The 18,565-nt window shown below is 35.9% G+C and overlaps 2 long non-coding RNA genes across 3 annotated transcripts; both read left to right on the forward strand.

The window, feature by feature from the left end:
• Window positions 1–890: 890 nt before the first annotated feature.
• Window positions 891–3,466, forward strand: LOC135087365 (uncharacterized). Its single transcript, XR_010260774.1, has 3 exons — window positions 891–1,040; window positions 1,302–1,419; window positions 3,314–3,466. It is a non-coding gene; the product is annotated as an uncharacterized LOC135087365 (long non-coding RNA).
• A 10,616-nt stretch (window positions 3,467–14,082) lies between these two features.
• Window positions 14,083–15,658, forward strand: LOC135087366 (uncharacterized). 2 transcript variants are annotated; one of them, XR_010260776.1, is made up of 2 exons: window positions 14,083–14,734; window positions 15,247–15,658. It is a non-coding gene; the product is annotated as an uncharacterized LOC135087366 (long non-coding RNA). The 2 variants fall into 2 exon arrangements; XR_010260775.1 differs by having other exon boundaries at window positions 14,083–14,716.
• The last annotated feature ends 2,907 nt before the right edge of the window (window positions 15,659–18,565 follow it).

Here is an 18,565-nt window from a genome sequence, read left to right on the forward strand (position 1 = left end):
CTTTACTTATGACTTTGTTTAGCATATTATTATGTACAGTTATGAATAAATCTTGTGTTAGTAAATTAAAAACTAATGGTGTTAGTAATTTTACAATTAAAATCATACTTATTTATCTATACACCTATTGCATACTGGTAAAAATTTAATAACGATATCTGGCAACCCAGAAGCGTTGTATGCTCTATGGCCCCTCTCTATGGTCTCTTTTTCCTACCATTCAAGTGTGTGCACATGGTTGTAAATTATCTTCGCAATAAATAGAATATCACTGAAGTTAAGTGTCTTTTGTACCTGCCGCATCACTCTGTTCATGGTCCTTCAGAGCTGGATGCAGAGAATCTGTACTTGGAGCAGTTTTTTTCGTGTTGTGTGCGGCCGACCCGGGGTGACGCTAACGCATTGCATACCACTTATTGCGTGCTTTCAAAATGCCCTAAACCGGCGAGGATACCAGCAGTGATTTTGCTCATCAAGACAAGCAAAAATTGATAAATGTGAGAAGATACATCAAAGGCCGCATATCACTTGTGGAAAATGAGCTGGGGGACATTTCTACCGTAAAATCCACCGCCATGTTGGATGTTGCCGCCGAACGAATTAGCAGTCTTTTTACGAGATTGGAGGACGTCAATCTCAATTTGGAATCGATGGATACTTCAGAGACCGCTGAGGGATCGAAAATCGAGTCAAGGTGTCAAAGAATACTAACTGACATTCGTGAACGTCGTGAGGCGCTGAAGCATCATTGTAACTCATCGGCGAGTGACTCCGGATCGACGCAAGAGCACCAGCATAAACCGAATCTTCCCAAGATATCGTTGCCCAAGTTCAGTGGAAGTTATGGAGACTGGTTGTCGTTCAAGGATTTATACGGCACTATGGTACACGGAAATGAAGATTTAAGTCCCGTGCAGAAGTTCTATTACTTGAAGTCGTGTTTGGTCGGCGAAGCTGCCTCTTTGGTTACGACTTTGGAATGTACGAACGAAAACTACGTGAAGGCATGGTCTGCGATTACATCAAGATATGACAATAAGGTTCTTATAGCTAATTATCATTTGCAACACATTTTGTCTTTACATAAAGTCAATGGTAAATGTTATACACTAAGGCAATTAACAAATGATTTTATGCAGTATTATAACTCACTATTATCACTGAATATTTCAAACTTGCAAGATATTATTCTCATACATATTTTGTCAACAAAAATTGATTACAATTCTTTGCGTGATTTTGAATTGCAAAGAGATTCCAGTGATTTCCCTAGTTTGCAACAATTTCTTAACTTTATACAGCAGCGCTGCCAAGCATTAGATATGCTATGCCGTGATGAAGCAGTGAGCACTACAAAGGTTGTGCCTCCGGCAAAGAGCACTAGTCATGTGACTGTTGGCAGCGGCAGTAATGCAAATGGTAAGTTATTTTCTTGTTTGTACTGCAACAAAAATCACTCAACTTACAAGTGTTTTAAATTCATTAAATTGAGTCCCAATGACAGACAGACATTTGTTAACAAAACTAATTTGTGTGTTGTTTGTTTATCAGATAAACATTGTACTAGCAATTGCACATCCAATATTGTCTGTAAAAAGTGTTTACAAAAGCATCATCACTTATTACATCTTGATTCGCAGACATGTAATGAGACTTCTGCCCGTAGCTCTACTTCAAATGATTCTCACATCAATTCCCCGAGTAATGTTGTAATGACATCTTCAATAGTTACACAAAAAAGTACCTCTGTATGTCAAGTGTCCCTTCTGCCCACTGCATTAGTGAATGTGTGTGACAGTGATGGTAAGCGATATGACTGCACTGTGCTTTTGGACATAGGTAGCCAAAAGAATTATATCGATGGGTGCCGGGAATAAAGCCACAATCGACAAAACACAATTTTACAGGAGAAGAGATTTAGTGTCAATTTTGAATAATTCTAAACTACGAGGTGTATCAAAACGGTTTGTATATCAAACGATGCGTTATTTTTTCTGGAGTAACATTTAATGTGCATAAGGTTATAGTGCTTAGAATATACTTTAAAAAAGGTAGAAATACATATTGCCGCTTCATACATTGAAAGTCGGTTCCGTAAGAGTCCATTGTGGTTTTATTCCGGTAAAAAGTGTGTAGGTAATTAATCAAACAGCAATAGTGTATTGCAGCCTCGGGCGCTGATCTGAAGGATACAGTAATAGCCGTTTGCTTGTAGAAGATTTAAATAAAAGTTTTAACATTGTATATGGCACGATTATTCCGGTCAACAAATTTTAAATTATGAATGGGAATAACGATTAAATATCCATAGTGCTTTTGGTAAATCAGGCAGTTAAAGATAAAATTCTGAAAAAAATTCAAAAGGTGTATAGGGACCCGCAGTTTACTAAAATCACTTAATCGGAAAACTGCTGCTATGGCTATTGCGGCTTTATTCCAGGCACCCATCGATATTATTTCTGCGTTTGCTAATAAATTGGACTGTGTTAATTTTGAAGATGCTAGTCAAACTGTGGCCGGGGTGGGAGGTCATACTTGTAAAATAAAGCATAAAGTTGCACTATCAGTTTATTCTAACTGTTCTGATTTTAAATATTATAATAATAATAAATAATAATAAAATTGTTTATTTTCACACCTTATAGGGCTTATACATTACATCTGAAGTTACAATTAGAATTAAACATACATTATGAAGGAACAGAGAATGGTGTGACTGGAGCCTAATGTAGGGCAGCCCTGTATTTCAGGATTAGAGGATATTGTTCAGAATTTGGTGTGTTAGATTTTATTACTGATCCTTTACCAATGGTCAATGTGTCTAAAGAGGCACTGCCATCTCTCATGCATTTGCATTTAGCTGACCCTAATTTCAATATGTCTAAGGACATTGATGGGTGACTGGGTGTGACTATGTATAATATTTATGTATTTAAAAAAAAAAAGTATATAAGTAGTATATCCGTTAAGCTAGCACCCATAACACAAGCATTAAGTTGCTTACTTTGGGGCTAGCTGGCGCTGTGTGAAATCGTCCAAAGATTATTTATTTATTTATTTATTTATTATTGATATGATTCTTGGTGTTTCATGTTTTGCAAAATGTCTTCGAGAAGGCAAGATCGATCTAGGTCCAAATATGCCCACATTAATAAATACTGAATTTGGTTGGGTATTTTGTGGTGAATTGTCTGTGGTAGGTCAACATGTTTCAGGTTTAAAAAGCCAATGTCATTTGTCTGTCCTACATAACGACATTAAAAAAATTTGGCAATTAGAAGAAATGCCTAATGATAATATGTTGTCATTTCAGGAGAAAAGGTGCGAACAGAGCTACCTTGATTCTGTGTCCAGGGATGAAGAAGGAAGGTATCATGTCGATTTGCCAATAAACAAAGAACTTCTACCAAAACTAGGTAATTCTTACAATGTTGCTTTTCGTTGTCTTATGTCATTGGAGAAAAAATTCCAAAATAATTCTGACTTTTTTAAGGCCTATAAAGCTGGAGTCCTTTTTGGGCAGCGTTCGAGAGTGGACGTGCACAACACGTGCGCTCCAGACGGTCCGACCCGAAAAGACCCTTGCAACTTGCAAAGCCCTACCGCGTATAATACAAACGGTCGTAAACCCAAAGTGCATTTTAAGCCGTGGAACGTAAACCAACAAACAAAGTGATCAAAAATAACATAAGTACAAATCAAATTAATTAACATAATTAGTACAGTGCTGCAATCGTGATAATCAAGCGAAAACTAACCAAAATTAAATAACATGTAAAAATTAAATATAAAACAATACAGTGTTACAATAGTGAGAATCCCACGAAAACAAAACAAAATTCAATACTATAATAGGTAACAGTGTTACAAGAGTGATAACCCAAATATCGATGGCTCCTACGTATAAGGGCGAAACTGCCGCTTACGCCTTTTTCCAATTATTTAAGCAATGATTTCACTTTGCTCTAATCTATAACATCAGTAAGAAAAAAAATTTTTTTTTCCATTAGATACAAAATAAAATTTTAGGCAAATAGGCGTATGTGCAAAACTACGCCACGTATAAAGCCCAATCATACGATTCGTCAATCTATACGAGTAGTTGCTTACATAAACATATATTTTTTATAATCCAAATCTTAAATAAAGCCATGAAAATATTTAGCAAATTGTTTTATTTATAAATTATGACACATTATATAGTTATTTAATTTTTAGCGTTAAGAGTCGCATCTCAAACTAATTTGAAAATTATAAATAACTTGAAAAAATCGAACTGCCTAAGGCATCGTGGGTTCAATTCCCGCCTTAGGCAATTCGATTTTTTCAAGTTATTAATATTTTTTTAAAATATGACACATTATGTTAAAAGACCTAACTAAATCTCGAGCACAGTTTATGGGCGTATTTGCGTTAAAACGTAAAACGGTACATTAAACGACTTTTTCTAACTGATTTATTATTGATATAGCACATGATAACAATTAAAATAATTACATGCATAAATAAAGAGAGTAATCGCTTAAAATATTATATTTACGTTGTCATTTAAGTCTCTTTACGTTGAACAATATACATGAAATTATAGAAATATGCCGACGTAAAAGGGCAATGCCTAAAATCTCAAAATATATAAGAAAAATATAAAAATTGATAACAGCAGTAGCAAAAGCATTACATGTTAAGGCTAAATGTGAAATTTCATTAAATTCGTTTTAGTAGGTCAGAAGATATGACCCAAAAATATGGTTCTGGCCACTAAAATGGCTCTCCTGTAAAATTTACTTTTTTCACTTACGCCAGTATACGTAGGAGCCATCGATATATAAAGCTCGATTCCTATTCTTAAAACTAAAATCGCAAATATTCTGATATACTTTTATCAGAACTAGCATCCAGTGTTAAATTTAGTATTAAAAAAAAACGCAGCATATGTACTTATCATAATATAATCATCTTCTTCCAAAAAAAAAAAAATATTTAACTAAATTAAATAAATTAATACATGATATACGAGAAAAAAAATCCGCCAACACAGTGAGTGGGAAAAGCCTCCAGGTACCAGAGCAACACCTAAGTCAAAGGAGTACAAAATCAGCTAAATCGGCGAAACCTGGTGAGATCTTTCCTTATTTTTCTATATTGACATATCCAATATCTACTGTGTTTACTCAAAAACTTAAAAAAAAAAAAAACAATATTTAGGTAAAAATTGTTTGTACCAAAATTAACGCGCATACGAGCGCACAACTTACTATCAATATAAATCCCAGTCGCAAAAAACAAAAGCAGTGTGTTTAAATCCTAGCTAAATCTGAGGCGCATCTCTTATAATAAATAGTACCTAGGTAGATTCAGTATTTACTTTGCTAACTAAAGATAACAACTAGTAGCCCTTATTTACTTCTCATTTTACATACCACTTTAATATCAAGGAAACGGACCTTTGTGCCGTAAAACAATAAATAGTCGGGGAAAAAAATCACTGTATCCCTACAGATGTAAAGTCTTCAAACACATTCAAACAAAAAAAAACCCATTGCACCAACTTTCCAAAGGCATATCCAGGAAAGGTCAACCAAAGAAACATCTTGTCACCATAAAAAGTTTCCAAAAAGCAATAACTTAATTCTAATATTGGACTAACAAAAGAAGATACACATTTAAAACAAATTTCTCACGAAACGCACACAAATTATCCCACAGAAACAAAAGTGAAACCTTGCGTAATATAAACAAAAGAAACCCAAGGGTCAGCAACATCTGCACACAGCTGTAATCCATTCAAAAATATAATTACAAAAAAGAGGCGTCCTCACATAAAACTTTTGCCAAGGAAAAAAGACCGAAATACAATAACAATTTAGTCATAATTCACTAACCCTCTAGTTATAAGCCCCTTTCTACAGCTAATAATTAACTTTTAAAAAAAATAAAACCGACTTCAAATGCGTGAACACAAAAAAAAACTAAAAATTGCGTATAAAAAAGTTCATCCCCAATTTTCCACCCTTGGGGGTGAAATATTTTCTTCAAATTCGCATGAAACCACCCTTTTGATAATACCTATTCAACAAAAAAATAATCGTTCAAATTGATTTATAATCGGCGGAGATATTGCGTATAAAAAAGTTCATCCCCAATTTTCCACCCTTGGGGGTTATTTTTTCCATTATTAAATTTAAATGGGACCACCCTTGAGGTATTACCTATACGCCGAAAAAAGATTTGTTCAAATCGGTTCATAATTGGCGGAGTTATCGCGTAACAAACATAGAAAAAAAAAAAACATACGGGTCGAATTGAGAACCTCCTCCTTTTTTGAAGTCGGTTGAAAAACGAAGGCATACACTTTCAAACTACCTGGCGATGGAAAATATCTACTTTGAGAAAAAGCTTACCATATCAACGACGAACCTATGTATCCCAGATTTTATCAAAAAGCGACCAGACAAGATCTTGTACATTTTAACGAGAGATATAAACCTAGCGGTGAATCAGCAATCAAAGAGCAGACTAGGTACCTGGAAAATCATCAAAGAAATCTTGAGCCTAAAAGAATCAGGATTACTGCCATATTTAACACATGCGTAGACAAATACTATCAACAGAACATCAGCTCACTGGAATCGAAAAATTGAAAGAGTAACCTATTTGATAGCAAGAAAACTCAAAACTGGAACCAAAACCTTGCCATTGACTATTTAATGAAGAAATTCTATAGAAACCACAAAATATTCAAATCGATTGCAGAAACTACGTATTCCAATAAGAAACTGCAGATTGCAAGCAATTTAAGGTGAACCTACAGTGTACACATACAGCTCAACAAACTCTGCTCTACAACCTCATCGGAAAACGGATTTCAACCAGAAAATTTGAATCTAATAAGATCTTTTCAATGAGAATACATTCTTACACCAAGAGCATAAAAACCTAATCCAACGAGGCAGTTAGCACTGTCTTTTGCCTCGAGAGGACAATTCATGGATATCTTGAAGACATAGGAAAATAACTTAAGTGCTAAAAGAAATTAAAAATATCCACGGAAAAAAAAATATCCACGAAACAGCGAAGAAATAAAAACCTGATGGAAAGGATGGAAGAAACTCAATGTAACAATCACCCTGCATAAAGATCATTGAACTAAAAAGAAATCATACTAGATTACACCAAGGCGAACCGTTTAATGTTAGGAAAATATGAACGCGCTCCTAAAATGCCGTTTTTAGTGGCCCGCCGTCCGCTTACCGCATCAAGCACTATCCAAGAAACAAAAGAGAGAAGACTAAATTAATCCACCATAAAAAGAAATAAGAAAAGCAGCACAAGAAACATTAGATATTGAAAAATAATGTCAAAAGACAGCGAAAAAGACGACAATAACCCAGAACCGCATAATTATATCGATGGAATAGTCAAAAGTGCAAACAAATCAAATAATCAAAGAGAGAAGATTTATTTAGCCCAAGATAAAAAAAAATAGATATAAGAAATATTTCACCGAGGGAAAACAGACAACAAAGAAGACGACAAAAACCCAAAACCACAGTTATCGCCGTAGTAATTAGTTTAAAAAAAAAAGAGTCAAGTTTTTAAGAGGTTGTGGATAAATGGAACTAAAAATTAAACATCTACTATCCAAGAAATAGAAAAGAGTAAACAAACTCAATTATGACACAAAGAAATAAGAAATGAAGCATAACAAATATCGATGGCTCCTACGTATAAGGGCGAAACTGCCGCTTACGCCTTTTTCCAATTATTTAAGCAATGATTTCACTTTGCTCTAATCTATAACATCAGTAAGAAAAAAAATTTTTTTTTCCATTAGATACAAAATAAAATTTTAGGCAAATAGGCGTATGTGCAAAACTACGCCACGTATAAAGCCCAATCATACGATTCGTCAATCTATACGAGTAGTTGCTTACATAAACATATATTTTTTATAATCCAAATCTTAAATAAAGCCATGAAAATATTTAGCAAATTGTTTTATTTATAAATTATGACACATTATATAGTTATTTAATTTTTAGCGTTAAGAGTCGCATCTCAAACTAATTTGAAAATTATAAATAACTTGAAAAAATCGAACTGCCTAAGGCATCGTGGGTTCAATTCCCGCCTTAGGCAATTCGATTTTTTCAAGTTATTTATATTTTTTAAAAATATGACACATTATGTTAAAAGACCTAACTAAATCTCGAGCACAGTATATGGGCGTATTTGCGTTAAAATGTAAAACGGTACATTAAACGACTTTTTCTAACTGATTTATTATTGATATAGCACATGATAACAATTAACATAATTACATGCATAAATAAAGAGAGTAATCGCTTAAAATATTATATTTACGTTGTCATTTAAGTCTCTTTACGTTGAACAATATACATGAAATTATAGAAATATGCCGACGTAAAAGGGCAATGCGTAAAATCTCAAAATATATAAGAAAAATATAAAAATTGATAACAGCAGTAGCAAAAGCATTACATGTTAAGGCTAAATGTGAAATTTCATTAAATTCGTTTTAGTAGGTCAGAAGATATGACCCAAAAATATGGTTCTGGCCACTAAAATGGCTCTCCTGTAAAATTTACTTTTTTCACTTACGCCAGTATACGTAGGAGCCATCGATATCTGACCCGGAACATGTGAACAAAGAAGAAGACTTCAAAAACTCAGTACCTACCTAACACAGACCTCAGGAGAAAAATGAAGATATTCTAGCAGCAGTACAAGAACCAATACATCTCACCAAAGGCCAGACCGCCCGTCTCATCACAGCAACGCTCAGTCCTACCAACGATATCAAGAAAAGTAGCATAAAATTGGAAAAAAATGAAGCCAGTCTTGTAGCAGTAGAACTAAGAAAAACCAAGCCGCCTCACCAAAAGCCAGACCGCCCATCCCATTGCATCAACGCTCAGTCCCACCAACGATATGAAGAAAAGAAGCATAAAATCGGAAGAACAATGAAGCTAGTCTTGTAGCAGTACAAGAACTAAGAATAACTAAGCCGTCTCACTAAAAGCCAGATTAAGCTAAAGAAAAGAAATACAAGAAATATTTGACCTGGAGGAATATATAGGCAGAAAATAAGACGATACAATTAGGAGAACAATGAAGCTAGTCCAACAGTAGTACGAGAACCAAGAATGAACAAGCCACCTCCCTCACCAAAGGCTAGACCGCCCATCTCATCGCACCACGCGTTTAGTCCTTCCAACGACATTAAGAAAAGAAGTAGAAGAAATATTTAATCTGGAAGATACAGAGACGACAAAAACGTAGTACCGCAGATATCAAGAGAACAACGAGGCTAGTCTAGCAGCAGTACATGAACCAAGAACAACCAAAACCATCTCATCAAAGGCCAGACCGCCCATCTCATCGCATCAACGCTCAGTCCTATCAACGATAACCCGTCTTTACCTATTTTCCTAGACCAGGCTCAGGATGCATATCTACTTGGTTGTGGTCGACCGGTTGCGGTTTAAAGACGCAGCGGCTAGTCGGCCGTCCTCTCCCATCCCAGAGCGTGTCCCTCCTTAAAATTGTGCCTCCTGGTATGCCGGTTTGACCGGAGCAGGCCTCGTCCTGGCTGGGTGAGCACTATCGTATCGTATCGTATCGTATCGACTTTTTTAAGGCCTATAAAGCTTTTATTGAGGAATTTCTTAAACTTGGCCATGCTCACTTTATTCATATAAATCCACACAAAGGTGATGAAATTGAATATTACATGCCTCATCATGCTGTCTTGAAGGAAAGTTCCTCTACTACCAAGCTTAGGATTGTATTCAATGGTTTTCAACCCACTTCTACGGGCTTGAGCTTAAATGATGTACTTCTTGTGGGTCCTGTTGTTCAACCTGACATGTTTACCATACTTCTGAGATTTCGTACCTATGTTTATGTTTTTGTGTCTGATATAACTAAAATGTACAGGCAAATTCGAGTGAAACCTCAGTATCAAGCACTTCAGCGCATCCTGTGGAGAGATGATCCATCGCATGATATACAGTGTCTTCAGCTGGATACTGTTACATATGGAACCTTGCTACACGGACATTGGTGAAATTGGTTGAGGATGAAGGTGATAATTTTCCATCTGCTTCTAAGGCATTACTTCAAAGTACCTTCGTTGATGACATTTTGCATGGCGAGAATGATCTTTCTTCTGCATTAAATACCATAAATGTTGTCGCCACAGTCGTTTCCGCCCGGAAGTACAATTTGCCGCCGCTAGAGGGCGACACCGAGACGTCATTCGAACAACGAGCGGCCACTCGATCATTCCTTGTCGAAGCGTCGAGCTAGTAACACTCACCTTGTCTTGCTGAAAGCTATTATTATTTTTAAAAAAACAAAGTACAATTATTATTTTTATAAGTGAATTTTATTTTAAATTGGTAATATTGTAAAAGAGTAAAGTATCATTTCAATTATTAATAAATATGATTTCACTATAGAAAATTGAGCTATAATAATTATTACGATGGTGAGATTGTGTAGGTAATGTAGCTAAATATTAATAAAAGTGTTTTTGCAGAATATTGGTGTTTGAGTTGATTTACATCAGAAGTGGTACGGAGCCGTGCCAAAATGCCACGCCATCGCAAGAAAAGTAAAAGGAAATCTCGAAGAGACACATCTTCCGACTCCAGCACATCGATCTCATCGGTGGATTCCGCAAGTAAAAACTATGACACGGATAAAAGTCATAAACGGCATAAAAAGCATAAAAGACGTCGCAGAGGATCGCCAACCGTAAGTCAAAGTGCATTATTATCATCAGTAATTCCGGAATTCGATCCATTAGTTGATAATATTGATATGTGGATAAATGTAGTTGAAGCAAACGCCAGAGCATTTGGGTGGTCAGATAATATGATTCAGTACCAAGCTCTGCAAAAGCTGCGTAATACGGCTAAAACTTGGCTCGATTCGTTACAAAAAAATGAGACCCAGTGGACGACATGGAGGTGGCGACAATGGCGTAATAAATTGTCGGATACATTCCAAATTAAACGTGATATGTTTACTTTGCTAAAACAGTTAGTAGATGCAAAACCGCTTCCTGATCAGTCTCTTTACGAGTTTTATTTTCAACAAAAGGCAAAGATTGATAGATTGCAATTAGAGTTTCGTGAGCAGGATATTATTTCGGTCATTGTAGGGTCAATCGGGGACCCTAATATTAGCATAGCTGCGCAGGCAGGTACTTTTCGATATTGTGATGAGTTAGCATCATTTTTACATGGCAAAGTTTATGTGCAACCTGAAAAAGACAAGACTCAATTTCAAAAACCGAGCATGTCCAATAAACAAAGCACTCGTTCGCTACCTAATGAGACCTTAAGTTCAGATCGAAAGTTTAGTGGCAATAATAAAAGTGACTCTTTTATGAATAATCCCACGACTTCACAACGCGATATAAATATAACATGCTATCGTTGTGGGGAGGTAGGGCATAAAAAAACCACCTGTAAGTTGAACAGTAACGTACAATGCACTTTTTGTAATAAATTAGGGCATGTAGAAACAATTTGTCGTTTAAAAACAAAGCCTAAATTGGAGACTAAACTTGAAGTAAAGATGATCGCTGAGTCAGAGACTAAGCAGAAATTTTTCAAAGATATTATGTTGAATGATTACAAAAGTAACGCGTTTTTCGACATGGGAAGTGATTGCTCACTCATCACAGATAAATTAGTGAAACAATATGATTTGAAACCATTTTCTTTGAATGCGCCTATCAGTTTAGTAGGTTTTACATGTGAGTCGAACGTGACTGTTTCTAAAGCTGTAGCCGTTACCTTGAAGGTCGACACTGTTGAATTAATTGTCACCCTTTATATTATCGACAAATTAGCGGGCTGTGACATACTCATAGGGCGGAACTTTACTGAGGACAGAAGTATTATGTACATACGTGTGGGTGATTCTTTAACTTTTCAACCAGTAGAATGCCTAAAAGTTTTAAATGTTAACGTTTTAAAATTTAACGACAATTCGAAAGAACATGCATCAGTGTTGAATAAAACTTTTGCCAAATACCCTCAATGTATTTCTCATGATTTATCAACATTAGGAAAAACTGACTGTGTTGAGTTAAACCTTGAACTCACGTCTAATAAGCCAGTCTTTCAAAGACCTTACAGAATGTCTGAATCTGAGCGCTCAGTTATGAGGAACATCACGGATGACTTACTAAAAAATGGTATCATTCAAAACAGTAATTCTGCTTATGCTAGCCCTGCACTCCTTGTAGATAAAGCATCAGGTGATAAAAGATTATGCGTAGATTATAGGCAGCTAAACAAAATTACTGTTAAGGAAAAATACCCCATGCCATTGATTGAGGATCTCATTGACCGGTTACGAGGGTGTAAATATTTTACATCCCTCGATTTAAAAAGCGGATATCACCAAATTGCTGTAAATCCTGAAACAATACCTAAAACAGCCTTTATTACGCCCGATGGTCATTTTGAGTATATTAGAATGCCCTTCGGGCTGAGCAATGGACCTTCAGTCTTTCAAAGACTAATGGATACAGTGTTAGGAAATATGCGTTTTGGGAGGGTTATATGTTATATGGACGACTTGCTAATAGCCACTGAAACATTTGAACAAAATGTAGCTTGTTTAGAGACTGTTCTAGATATATTCCAAAAAAATGGTCTGACTATCAACTTGGAAAAATGTTCGTTCTTACAAAAGGAAGTAACATTTTTGGGGTACGACATTTCAGATGAAGGTGTTCGCCCAAGTTCACGTAAATTGAAAGCTATTAAAGATTATCCTACCCCCAAAACAATTCACCAACTTAGACAATTTCTGGGACTCATTAATTATTTCAGAAAATTCATAAAAAACTGTGCTGTAATGTGCAAGCCCTTAACTAATTTGTTAAAGAAGAATGTAACCTGGCAATGGGGTCCTCAACAAACACAGGCAGTAGAAGATCTTAAAAAGGCCTTAATTGATGATGCCGTTTTAAATATTTTTGACCCTAATTTACCTATCACTCTCTATACAGACGCTAGTCGCGATGGAATAGGATGTATTTTAGTCCAAACCACTCCCAACGGGGAAAACCCTATTTACTTTTATAGCCGACAAACTACTAATGAAGAAAAGAACTATCATTCTTTTGAATTAGAGCTTTTAGCGATTGTAGTGGGATTACAGAAATTCAGACATTATTTACTAGGAAATCAATTTAGAATTGTAACCGATTGCAATGCTGTTCGTCATACTTTAAACAAAAAAGAAATCATACCTCGGATTAGCAGGTGGGTCTTACAAACTCAGGAATTTACATTTGAGATAGTTCATAGGGCTGGTACACAAATGAAACATGTGGACGCCTTGAGTCGGAACCCCGTACAAACTGAGCACTCCTTGTCAGTTCTGTCTATTACAGAAAGTGATTGGCTCTTATCAGTCCAGTTACAGGATCCTAACATTTGCTGTATTCGAGATATACTATTATCAGGCGAGGCCGAGTCTAATAAAAAAATATTCAATGAGTATGATTTATTAGGCAATAAGGTTTATCGTAGGACTCAATACGGAAGACGTTGGGTTGTACCTAAACAGTGTATATGGCATGTCATAAGAGCCAATCATGATGACATTGGGCATTTTGCAGTTGATAAGACTGTTGAGAGAATCAAAGCACAGTACTGGTTTCCTCGACTCAAGAAAATTGTTACAAAGTACATTAAAAACTGTTTAAACTGTATTTACTACAAGGCTATAAGTGGAAAAAAACCGGGACTGTTACATCCAATTCCAAAATATGCTAGACCTTTCCACACTTTACACCTTGACCATTTAGGCCCTTTTGTTAAAACAACACAAAATAATGCTTATCTTTTGGTAATAGTAGATTCTTTTACTAAATTTGTGTTTATTGTCGCTGTCAAAAATACCAAAAGCAAAATAGTTATCAACGAATTAAATAAGATTTTCAAAATATTCGGGAACCCTAAAAGACTGATTTGTGATGCCGGAAGCGCTTTTACATCAAAATCATTTACTGGTTATTGTAATGATCATAATATTCGACGTCATATTATTGCCACAGCCGTACCACGTTCGAACGGTCAAGTCGAACGATATAATCGAACCATTTTAGATGCGTTACGGAGTCTTAGCGCAGATGCAAATAACAATAAATGGGATCAACATGTAACCCAAATACAACAAGGTATAAACAGTACAATAAACAAAAGTACTGCAGCAGTACCTAGTGAAGTATTTTTTGGATACAGAATTCGGATGATGAATGATAGAATTGCTGATGAGGATAATACAGAAAAATCGGTTGACGTGACAGCCTTGCGTGACAAAGTAGATCAAAACATTAAAAGAGCTGCTCAAGCACAAAAAGCAGCTTTCGACTCTAAAAGGAAATTGGCTACTAATTATAATATTGGTGACTTGGTTGTGATTAAAATACCAAGTCACTCAAATGACGGTCACAGCACAAAGTTAATGCCATTGTTTAAAGGACCTTTCCAAATAACAGAAGTCCTAGGGCATGACCGTTATAAAGTATCCGATATGAGAGGAGCGGAGCGGAGTACAAAACGTTATGATGGCGTAACCTGCGCAGAGAATATGAAGTTTTGGATACGCATTTCGGATGAGGGCGAGGAGGAAGTTGCACCGGATGTTGTCCAGTAATCAGGTACTCATTGAAACACATGTAAGTTAAACATTTATTATTTATCTTTATTAGAGACGTTAGCTTGTATAAAGTAAATAATTCATTTCGAGTTATGTGGGCCTAATGTGTCAGCTTCAACGAAAAGTTCTTAGAGTTTTTGCACCAATTGATGGGAATCCCTAGTGAAAGCTGTCGTTGGTTATATAATGGTGATACAAAACTATGTTGATGACTATGCTTAAACAGTATCAAATAGTTCAAGCCATTATACCTACAAATACTAAGAACTTTTGTGTTGCTGTGATATTTGTTGGTCTCTATTTTCTTATTAATATGTCTTTACACTTATGAGCTTGCAAGTGTGTTGTCTTCAAACGGGAATCCAAAGTGAAAGCCGTTTTTAAGATGTAATGGTGATACAAGACTAAGTGACAGTTAAAGTCATTTAGTTCAAACTATTATTAAAACATGAATCTTGCAGGCGCATAAGGATAAAGTGATATTCTGAACTATCTTAAATATAAAAAAATAACATTATTATTTGTTTACAGCTTCCACATTAGACCAATACGATGTCCGAGGACGACCACGTATGCAGGACGGCCGGATGTTGTCGCCACAGTCGTTTCCGCCCGGAAGTACAATTTGCCGCCGCTAGAGGGCGACACCGAGACGTCATTCGAACAACGAGCGGCCACTCGATCATTCCTTGTCGAAGCGTCGAGCTAGTAACACTCACCTTGTCTTGCTGAAAGCTATTATTATTTTTAAAAAAACAAAGTACAATTATTATTTTTATAAGTGAATTTTATTTTAAATTGGTAATATTGTAAAAGAGTAAAGTATCATTTCAATTATTAATAAATATGATTTCACTATAGAAAATTGAGCTATAATAATTATTACGATGGTGAGATTGTGTAGGTAATGTAGCTAAATATTAATAAAAGTGTTTTTGCAGAATATTGGTGTTTGAGTTGATTTACATAAATGAGTTGCAAGAGTTGTTAGCTAAAGGAAGGTTTGAATTGCACAAATGGTACTCTAATAGCTCAATGTTGATGTCGCAATTTCCTCCTGAAAAACTTGAAAAATGTCATTTTTCCTTTGACAATAAAGAAGGTTCTTGTATTAAAACGCTAGGTTTGAAGTGGGAGCCAAACTGAGATAAATTTCAGGTCGAGGTACCTAAATATACTTCCACTAGTCATACCAAAAGAAATATTTTGTCTGATATTGCTAAGGTCTATGATCCCTTGGGTTTTATTGCTCCAGTTACAGTCTATGCTAAGTTGATAATGCAAGATATCTGGAAGGCAAACGTTGACTGGGATTCTGAGGTGCCTGACGCTATTTTATCTAAATGGATTTTTTTTTGTGCCAATCTTGAATGCTTGAATGTCATTTCAGTGCCTCGTCTCATGGTTAATACTGACGCAGAGAGGGTTCAGCTTCATGGCTTCGCAGATAGCTCCACGAAGGTGTATGGCTGCGTCGTGTACATCCGCTGCAGTTGTCCTGAAAAAACTTAGTATGTGCGAAGACAAGAGTTGCTCCTCTCAAACCTGTCACTCTGCCTAAGTTAGAACTTTGCGCTGCACTGTTGCTTGCTAAGCTTATGAGCACTGTTTCCAAGACTTTAAATATTAGTTCTGAGAACTCATTCTATTGGACTGACTCCATGATTACCCTGTGTTGGATACAGAGTGATCCCGCTAGACGAGATGTTTTTGTATCGAATAGAGTTGGCCAAATACAAAATTTGTCTCCTAAAGACAATTGGTTTCATGTAGTCTTCAGAGAACCCTGCTGACAGTCATGGCTTCACGTGGTTTGGAACCACAGGATCTTTCCAATTGCCAATTATGGTTTGATGGACCTAACTGGCTTTTTCAAAGTGACTCACCTTGGCTTCGTTCGCCTCAAGTGTTTTCTCAGGATGACTCATTGGGTGTTGACACTTGTAATGACATGCCAAGTGTAGCACTACCTACCTTTGAGGAGACTAAAAACGATTTTCTTGAATTATTTGAGAAATATTCGTCTTGGAGTCGATTGGTTAGAGTCATGGCCTATGTACGTCGATTTATTAACAATATGAAAAATGCTAAATCTAAAATCACTGAATTTCTCACAAGTAAGGAGCTTAATCAAGCATCAAGTTGTATCATCAAATGCGTGCAGCATGCTCATTTTCAAAAAAATGCTAATGGTAATGTTTCCTCGGAACTTGGTTCAGGTTCTAAGTCTTTGAAGTTTTTAAACATATTTTCAGATGGCGAAGGAATGTTGCGCGTGGGTGGTCGCTTACGTTATGCTGATATCCCTGTTGATCAAAAATTTCCATTGCTACTGCCAGCACGTTGTCATGTCACTGACTTGTTGATTAGGTATGAGCATGAGAGGTTGTTGCATGCTGGAACGCAGACGACTTTGTCCAGTTTACGACGATTTGTGTGGCCGCTAAACGCTCGAAATTCTGTGCGTCATTTCATACACAAGTGTGTACGTTGTTACAGGTTTAAGGCAGAAACTGCTTCACAAATAATGGCTGACCTACCCAATGTCGTATTACTCCTTCTCGACCTTTTCTGTTCACAGGCATAGATTTTGCTGGACCGCTGTCTGTCAAAGTTGCTCGTATAAGGAAACCTATTATAACTAAAGGTTATATTTGCCTTTTTGTGTGCTTGAGTACTAAAGCTATTCATATCGAACTAGTGTCGAATCTCACTACTAAGGAATTTCTAAATGCATTGCGTAGATTCATTTCTAGACGAGGTAAATGTGCTAAAATATTCAGTGATAATGGTACTACTTTTCATGGGGCAAAAAATGAGCTTCATGAGTTATTCAACATGTTTAAGAACGATTTTGAACAAGTTTCAAATTATGTAATTTCAGAAGGTATTGAATGGCGGTTTATAATTCCTCATTCCGCTCATTGGGGCGGGTTATGGGAAAGCTCTGTAAAACTTGTAAAGCATCATTTAAAGAGAGTGTTAGGACACACTGTACTTTGTTATGAACATTTGTATACTCTCTTAACTCAAATTGAAGCTATTGTAAACAGTCGACCAATAACTCCATTGAGAGACTTGGATGGTGATGAGCAGTGTCTCACGCCAGCTCATTTTTTAATTGGGAGCAGTCTGACTTCGTTTCCGGAGGGTGATTTTGCAGAATTTCCTGATAATAGATTGAATGTATATCAACAAATATGTAAGCTACGGCAAACCTTCTGGAAGCGTTGGAAGACTGACTATTTAAATACATTACAAATGAGGTATAAATGGTACAAAGAAAACCCAGATTTAATGTTAAATACTATTGTTTTATTAAAGGATGATAATCAGCCACCAATGTCTTGGCCATTGGGTCGTGTAGTTGAATTATATAAAGGTAAAGATAATCATATTCGAGCTGTTGTTGTAAAAACTAAAACTGGTTTGTATTCTCGACCTATTACAAAAATTGTCCCATTGCCTATTGAGCAAAATAATTAACTTAAGAACTGATAAATGTAATTTTATAATTACTGTCTAAACTGTAAAAGTTAAAAGGTTAATTATGTATTTGTTTAACTTTCATTATTAAAAACATAGTTTGATTTGTTTCTACACTATGAGTGTATACTATCTTGTGTATTAAACTAAATATTGTATACATAATTACATTGTTATATTTAAAGGATTTACAATAAGTAAAACTTGTTTACTACTAGCAGGCCTGGCTCACTCCGCGCGGTACATCCGATAATTACCTACAGCGAAGCGCCCCGCCGGCGGGTATTATATCAGTCGAGTGTCACGCGCGCGCCCGTCGTGACTTGATGTTTTGCCTTTAATAAATAATTTCTTTTGAATACAA

The sequence above is a fragment of the Ostrinia nubilalis genome (assembly GCF_963855985.1).
Source record: "Ostrinia nubilalis chromosome W unlocalized genomic scaffold, ilOstNubi1.1 SUPER_W_unloc_1, whole genome shotgun sequence".
Lineage (NCBI taxonomy): Eukaryota > Metazoa > Arthropoda > Insecta > Lepidoptera > Crambidae > Ostrinia > Ostrinia nubilalis.